The sequence below is a fragment of the Callospermophilus lateralis genome, chromosome 8 (genome assembly GCF_048772815.1).
Source record: "Callospermophilus lateralis isolate mCalLat2 chromosome 8, mCalLat2.hap1, whole genome shotgun sequence".
NCBI lineage: Eukaryota > Metazoa > Chordata > Mammalia > Rodentia > Sciuridae > Callospermophilus > Callospermophilus lateralis.
Window position 1 is genome coordinate 4,379,421 of NC_135312.1, and position 8,169 is coordinate 4,387,589.

Below are 8,169 nucleotides of genomic sequence, written 5' to 3' on the forward strand. Positions count from 1 at the left end.
GAACTCTAAGAAAACAAACTAGCATACAGAATCAACCAAGTACTTGCCCCACCTCCAGGGTACTCTACAGTTACTCCACTAAAAGCCAAAGGGCTGCCACTTACTGAGTAGCTACTACATGCTGAGCCCTGCTCCCAGGGACTGTCCCTGCCCTGTGGATTCACAAAGTTCTTCACAGAAAGACATTCCAACCCCACCCTCTCCTGCTGAGCTCACCAGATGGGGACCACGAAAGACACAGCGAATGAATAAGATTTTCCTCTCTTTCTTCAAGGAATTTAAGATGCAAGATAGGCCTCCATGCAAATAAACTAGGAAAAAATACCTGAATGGCAGTATCTGTCAAGTCCTGAGTGGGAGAACAGTAACCAGGAGTTAATTCTGGAAATCAGGTTACAGGGTGGAAGTAGCAGCATTAGTCTTCACTAGTTCTGACAGGAAGACCAGGGCAGGAAGGGCAGTGCAGACTAAGGAGTGGGCCATGGTGGAAACAGCCTGAGGTATCAGGGACAGGAAGACACTCTGCAAGAGAAGCAGCAAAGATCTCAGGGATTTCCTAACAAGTCACCTCCTGCTCCAGCGGCAGGTGTGGATGGTGGCACCCCAAGTGAGCCTGACCAATAGAACACCCTCAGGTGTGCCGCGGTGGGGCTGCTGAGACCCTGGTGCACAGGCACCTGGGGTCAGAGCACAGTACAGAGTAAAGAAATCAGGCTCAGAGGAGGACCAGAGGAACCAGGGAAAGGAACCAGTTAGGAGATTCAGTAGCCACCTTCCTAAGGGATGGGGACCGCCTCAGAGAGTGGGTCCAGGAACCAGGAAGGAAAGGTGAGACAGAAAAGAGCCAGGGGCCCAGACCTGGTGCAAATCTGGTCATTGAGGAGGAAAGTTTTTGAGGCTTCCTGCCTGGGAAATTTAACTATTACTTGGCAAGCCCCCCCTCAACCCTACCATCATAAGGTGATAGAGAGACAGTGTCTAGTTTCTCTTATGGTCACTAGAGAAAAATACACACACACACACACACACACACACACGAACAAAATATGCTGTGAAGCAAGACATTTTCTTACCTCACACCTGCACAGGGATTGCAGCATGGCCTCACCACTCTAAGGCTACAAAACAAAGAGACAGAGACAGCACACTGGCCCTTGGTGACCCAGGGCCAAGGCACAAAAGTGGGTCTTTCGAATCCAGTGCTAATGTTCTTCTTAATAAACCCCCCCCCAAGAGTTACTTTTTATGAGTATAATAAATTTCCAAAAAAAGAAAAAATATTAAACAAAACCAAGTTATCTTTTCAATTTAAAGAATATTTTTAAACTCGTTCTCTGGTACCTTCTACCCAAGAAATGCTGCAGAGATTCAGTCCACAGTGTAGACCCTGAGAGTTCAAGTGAGATGGGAAAGTGAATGGGTTCATTTTGTGTAAAATATCACGTGTTAAGAGATTATGTGAGGGCCCAAAGATAATCGCAAAGAAATAAACAGTAACTATCTTCAACACAGTGAAACTACATTTCTGACATACTTGACAACATTAATATATTCTTTAAGGTGGATTACTGACTTTGATTTTACTTAGCAAACATTTGAGTACCTTCATATATTTAAAAGGTGTTGGGCTAAACTGATACCTCTAGCACCACAGCCAGTGTTTAATATAAATAACTTATAAAATGATGGAAGTGAGTAGTAGATGACTAGGATTAGTGAATAGAAACAATAATGGAAGTGAAATAGAGAACTAGCATTGCAGTAAGGAATAACTCATTTTGATACTACTTCTACATTGCTTCAGAGAAGATATATTTGATATGAACTTCTAAAAACTGAAGGAGGTGGGGTCAGACAGGGCAATCCAGTCAGAGGAAAGAATATAAGGACTAAAGTAGTGTGGACGGAGAAGCAAGAGTTGTATAATTAGCTGGACAATGTGGAAAGGAGACATGACAATACTTTTGGGTCCTTAGATGTGATGCTGGTTTGTCTGCATGTTAAACTCAAAACAACAGGCACTCCTGGAAGCCTGCTGAGCCGGAGGCTGGCAAGAGTTGCTCTGCCTTTAGGAAAGGGCATGCTGGCAGCAGCCAGGGAAAGTGTGCATAGGAAGGGACGGGGAGGAGCCTGCAGACAGAGCTAAAAGAACTAAGTAAGCTGAGCAGAGGAATCTGAAAATAAGAGCACTGATCAAGTCATTTTAAAGGGTTTGAGTGTTGATGAAATCATTTTACATCTTCCCTCACTGACCATCCTAACTATGCTGTGAGACAGGTGTCCTCATTCTTCCCATTTCACAGATGACAAAACTGGCTCGAAGGCCATTAACTGCTCCATGTCAAATGCTACCAAAACAGGGACAAAGATCAGGCTCAGTACTTTTTTTTTCCTTTTTTTTTTTTTGGAAAACAATCTCAATTACTTTTGAAGTACTAAAAATTCATTTCATATTCTTAAATATTTGCACTTGTACAATAATAGTTAGATTTGCCTTATGATGACGTATTAAAAACCTGTATTTTAAAACAAAGGAACGCAAAGATACCTACACCTCTAATTACACCTCCTATAGAGACAAATATTTAAGAGTAATATTCTCACCCTTCAATATCTCAATGCCCAAACTGGCCCTTCCTTAGTACAGGCTTCCGTAAAAACCTTATACCCCAAACTGAAAAGTAAACTACTTACAGAATTATGGAAAATTCATGATTTATCAAGCACGGTAACCGAATCCAGGATGTAAAGATCCCAAGACCTACTTAAGAATGGTTCCGTCCAAAATGACTGATGGGTAAATATTTGACCTTCAGGATGCAAACGGATAGGTATTTCTGTCCCTTTAAATTCGGAGGGTACGAAATGGCCAAAGTGCTCTGGAACGAGTCGCTGCATCGCAGACACCTCGCTGGGGTTTTTCACCGGATAAATGGTGTCTCACACACAGCATCACCTGCCATCAAAACTGAGGGTCCCCACCTGCTCAGCGACCTTCCGCCACCGTGCTCAACACAAGCGCAGACCCCGAAGCGCGCGGCCGGCTCCGGGAGCCCGGGCGGTGACAACGGGGCGAGCTGCAGCCCCCTCCCCGCCGCCCTCCGCTCGCGCCCGGAGGACAAAACCCGGCACGCCCGCCGCGCGCCCCAACCCGGCCGGCCCGGCCCCGGCTCCCTGTCACGGCGCGGCGCCGCGCCGCAGGCCACGCCGCGGGCAGCAGCACCCGGCGGGCGGCGACGGGGAGCGGGGCCGCGGGGGAGCCGGGCCGCGGGGCCCCGGGCGCGGCCTCCCGCCGCGGAAGCCCGCCCGCCCCGCCCGCCGGGCCGCCCCGCGCCGCCCGCCCGGTCTCCGCCCGGCCCCGGACGATGCTGGCGGCGGGGCGGGCCAGCGCGGCCACCGGACGCCGCCCCGCCCGCGCCCCCGGCCCCGGCCCCGGCCCGGCAGCTCCCGCGGCCCATTGTGCGCGCTCGGCGCCGCCCGGCCCTGCGCGGCCGCGCTCCGGGCTCCGGCCGGCCGGTGTCCGCGGGCCGCCCGCCGCCCCTCCGCCGCCCCTCCGCCGCCCGGCCCGCGCCCCCCGCGTCCCCGCTCTACCTGCCGAGGCTGCCGGGCGGCGCGGCGGCGCCTGCTCGCGCTCCGGGGCTGCGGGCGGCTGCCGAGCGCCGGGCGGCCCTGGCCTGCGCCTTACGTAAAGCGGCGGCGGCCCCAGCGCCACTCGGAGGAGGGCGGGAGGCGGCGCGCCGCAGCCGCTCCGCCGCGTTGCCCGGCAACTGGCCTCAGCGCCCCGCCGGCCCGGCCGCGCTCCAGATCCTTCCGCCCGGCGCGGGATTACATCAGCGTGCCCGCCCCGCCCGGCCGCCCGGCCGCGGGGCCGCCGGGGGCTGCAGGGCCGAGCGCCGAGCCCGGGTGCGGGCGTCGCCAGGTCCACGCCCCCTGCGGAGGGGCACCCCGGGCTGCCAGGCCCAGGCCCCCCGCCCCGCCCGGGGTGCGGGGCCCCCCGCCCGCCCCGCCCGCGGCGCAGCCCCCGCCCTCCCCGGCGCACGCTCCACCTGTCCGCGCCCCCTCCTCGCCGTGTCCTGGGATGGCTGGAGTGGGCGGCCTAAAGTGAAGACTCTCTTTTTCTAAGAAGCCCAGGAGAAATGTGACATGGCTTTTTAAATTTGCTATTAAGTAGGCAAGAGCTAAAAGACATTCTGGAAGATTCGGAAGTGGGAGCCAAAAATGTGCCCTAACCTTCTAATCAAAGTCTCTTCACACCCACCCACCTTCCCTAAATGTGACTCCTAGCCCTGTTCTAAAAAAGCAAATAATTGAGTGTCATAGATACCAGGAAGGGAGAAGCCCCGGAGATTACCTACTTTCAAGGAGGAAACAGGTCCGCAGCCGGGTGCCTCGCTGGGTCATTTCTTCAGTGTTTCATTTGTGGAGCACACCGTGGGTGCCAGGCTCTGCTTTTCTGTTCAGAGCCTGTGGGCAAGCTTCCCGCACCAGGCCCCAGGCTTCGTGGGAGAAGCAGGCTGAACCTGGGAAGTGCTGGTCCCCTAGGTAGGCTGCTGGGGGGAGGACCCAGAATGGCTGACATTTATACACAGTCTTTTGCTTTTCTGCAAACAATCCTTTTGCTTTTCCCAAGAATCCTAGGATGCAGCGATATCACCACCCCCCATTTTACTGGTAAGGGAGGTGAGACTCAAAGAAAGTGATGTCCCCAAGCCTGACTGCTAGTGGGCGTAAGGGCTATTTTCCTTCCCTAGCTCCTCCCAGGGTTCCAACCCAGGCCCTTGGCTTAGCGATTGGGGGTCTTTTCCTCTACACAGCTCTTTCCCTTCATCAGCTCCCTCCCAGGTCACTCCCAGGCACATTCATCTCAGTGACTGTCTCGGGTCATAAACCCCTGCACTCCACCAACATCTCCTGTGCACCTGTTCTGAGCCTGGATGTCCCTGCATTCCCGGAGAATGCTTCTGCAAAGTGGGGAGAGAGTAGGAAAGGCCTGGGAATCCGAGGCTCCCTGGAAGCAAAAGGGAGGGTAACTTGCTTCAGTATCTAGTTCCCAGCTGCCCCAAGCTCTGGGGTTCACAAATTCCAAAAATATGGGAGATATTCAAAAGGTGGCCAACTCTCAATCTTTGCCACATTAATGACATTACTGTCATCTCCATTCATATTTTATGAAAGGACATTCATTGTTACAGCAAAAATTTTAAGAATAGTAACAGTATATTTCAGATATTCTCCCAGGAAAGAAAACACAGTTGGCAACTTCATAGCTACACACACCCACAGTTTATTGATCTTATTTTCATCGTTTTGTCACAGCCAGTTTTTATAAACTACGGACTAGTAGAACCTGAAGTCTTCTTAGAAAACGATTTTGAACCAATCAGAATTAACTAAAACTAGTAGGATTTGGAGGTGGTGAGGAAGATTGAAGATTAAGGAATGAAAGTCTCATGGTTACTTTGTTTCCTTAGCAAAACAGCCCCCTATGGTTCAAATTGTTTTGGGAGAGGCCTAGAAAGAAGTCTTGGCAGATGCCAGCCTCAGGGCCTTTGCACTTGTTGGTTCCTCTTTGCAGAGTACCTTCTCTCCAAATCTTCACATAGCTGGCTTCTTCTTGTTCAAGGCTCAGCTACAATGTCACTTACCCAAGGACACCTTCCCTGTTGCCCAACTTAGCGCAACCAGCCTTCCCAGTCTTGATGCCATCACCCTGATTTGGCTGTTATGAGTATCTGAAATTACCTGGAAGGCAGTTGAGGTCCTAAAACAAGAAGTGGCATTGTCAGTGTTGGTGTGTATGTTTCGTAGTTAATATCAGCCTGACCCTTAAGACCTGCATCCAAGGAAAGAAGGCATCTTGTCCCTGAAGTTCACCTTTGCATGCCCAGGGCCCACCATAGTTGGCCGGTGAGTGACTGAACTGTCTACATCTGCACTGTAGTCAGAGTGGACATTCAGAGAGAAGCCATTCCGCCTGCCTGTGAATAATCGGGAGCAGGGTTCTCAGGTGCAGAGCCTGCATCTTTAAGTGTGCTGCCTGCCCACGGCCTTCCTTTAAGCTCCAGGTAGGGGTCAGCCAAGTTAAACTCAGGAGAACAAGACCTTTCCCAGGTCTGGGCTGAGATGCCCAGGAATGCACAAGAGGACTCTGGTTAAAGCAGAGTATGGAGGCCAGGAGGACACCCCCTCTGGCATTTTCTACAGAGTAGCCGTCTTGCTTTCCCATGTGTGTCTGAGATCATTTCTCCACTCTCCGGAGTTCCTGCCACAATCCTTCAACCCCTGCACAGGGGCACGTAGGTGTCGGGGGAGATGTCAACCCCTGGTGCCCTCTGACTCGGATGCCAGCAAGGGTCTCGAAGAAGCCAGCAGAGTGTGTGGTTTGTGGCATGTGCGTGGTGAACAGTGGGCGGGACTGCAGCCCAGCTCTTCATGACAGGTGACTGTGGGAAGGCAGGGCTCCCTGGGCTCAGATCCTGGGTGCAGAGCCTTTCTCCTGGACTCAGTTTCCCCTTCGCCACGGCCATGGATTTGGGCAGGCAGATTTTAAGTCGTCATCTCCCCCGCCCCCCACCGCCTGCGAACTTTGGAGACAAAATTTTGATGAAGTGACGTTTTGATAAAAGAATATGTCTAAACTCTCCCCTGTCACCAACACTGACAATGCCACTTCCTATTTTAGGACCTCAACTGCCTTCCAGATACTTTACTGTCACCTGTTCTTTGACCCCAGGGTGGCCACAAGGGAAAGGTGGTCCCTGCTTAGTGGGTAGGGGGTCCTGAGGCTCTGGCCAGGTTACCTTGCTCCCCCCCGGGCCATACTGCTACGCAGTGGCACTGCAGATGTCATCCCAGCCCTGTTCTTGCTACTGTGCCACACTGCTTCATTCAAGTCCCTCCTGAGTCAACTCTCTGATGACTGGTGGCCAGACACCCCCACAGCTTCCCGCAGGACCAACACCTCATTTAGGATGCACACGGCTCAGCTCCGCCCACAGGCCATCAGTCAGGGAGGCCAGTGGCTTGGCTTTGTGACCTTCTCTCTTAACCTCCCCAGACCAGTACCATTCCTGGTCTCCCTCCTCTCAGTCACCCTCATTCCACTTAGATGGCTGAAAAGTCAAGACACAGTCTCACGGTGTGACCTTAAGTAGTTCACTGACCTTCGAGGGTCTTCCTTTCCTAGTATATGGAACGACAGAGGAATAATGGCCCCGTGCTACTGCTCTGTAGGCTGGATTTGGGGCCAAAACAAGTCGTCTGCAGCCTCTACAATGCCATGTAAATGTCAGGTTCATCACTATTCCAAGCTCGTTTCAAGGACTGATGGCTTTCCCCTCAGTGCCACCCTAATCCATGGAAAACCTAACAATATTGCCAGCACCTGTCCAACCCAGGGGACAGACGGGCAGCATGGAGGCCGGGCCCCAGCCTCGCCCAGGGTTGAAGCTGGCCTCCACTGTGTCTGCCTGGTGACCTGGGCAAGCTACTTTCCTCATCTGTGAAATGGCATCATCATGGTACGAGTCCCAGGGGGCTGTTGTGAGGGGGTAAGGGACACCATACAGCAGGCTCGGACCAGGGCCCTGCATACAGTGAACAGTCAATGCCAGACCCACGACCAGCCTTCCCCAGCTCAGCAGGTGCCCCATCTCCAGATGGCACTCTTCCTGGCCCCCTGCAGTTCCCCACTCCAACCTTGGCACTCTGCGTGCTCCTGGGGCCGCCCCATCCACTCAGAAAGCTCTCAGCTGGATGTGGGGTGACATCCAAAGTGTCTCTACCAACCTGGCCTGTGTCCAAGCTCAGTCCTGCCTCAGGGACTCGCCAGCTTTGCTGTGGGCCTACCCCAGATGATTCCTGGCCTTCTCCACACAGTCCCCAATCCTGGGGGTACTGGGGGGTGAACCTGGGGCTGCTCTACACTGAGCTTCATCCCCAGCCCTTTATATTCGAGACAGGGCCTCACTAAGTTATTGAGGCTGGCCTTGAATGTGCAATCCTCCTACCTCAGCCTCCTGAGCCTCTGGAATTACAGGCATGCACCACCATGCCCAGCCTCAAACACACATTTCTTGATTCATCCGTCTGGTATATGAAGCGCCTCCTGTGTTTGGGGAAAACCTCTCCCTTACCCTTGCAAATCTGGGTGTGATACAAAACTAGCAC

The 8,169-nt window shown here is 53.1% G+C and overlaps 1 protein-coding gene across 5 annotated transcripts in view; it reads right to left on the reverse strand.

Annotated features, from left to right (window-relative positions):
* Kiaa0232 (KIAA0232 ortholog) overlaps positions 1-4,375 on the reverse strand; it is an 82,130-nt gene extending 77,755 nt beyond the window's left edge. For 4 of the 5 annotated variants that reach the window (XM_076865254.2, XM_076865252.2, XM_076865255.2 and 1 more), the window contains exon 1: positions 3,592-3,691. The gene's annotated coding sequence lies outside the window, so the exon portion shown is untranslated. Of the gene's footprint in view, positions 1-3,591; positions 3,692-4,355 lie in introns of those variants that run through there. The other variant, XM_076865253.2, reaches the window with a different exon arrangement.
* Between the last annotated feature and the right edge of the window lie 3,794 nt (positions 4,376-8,169).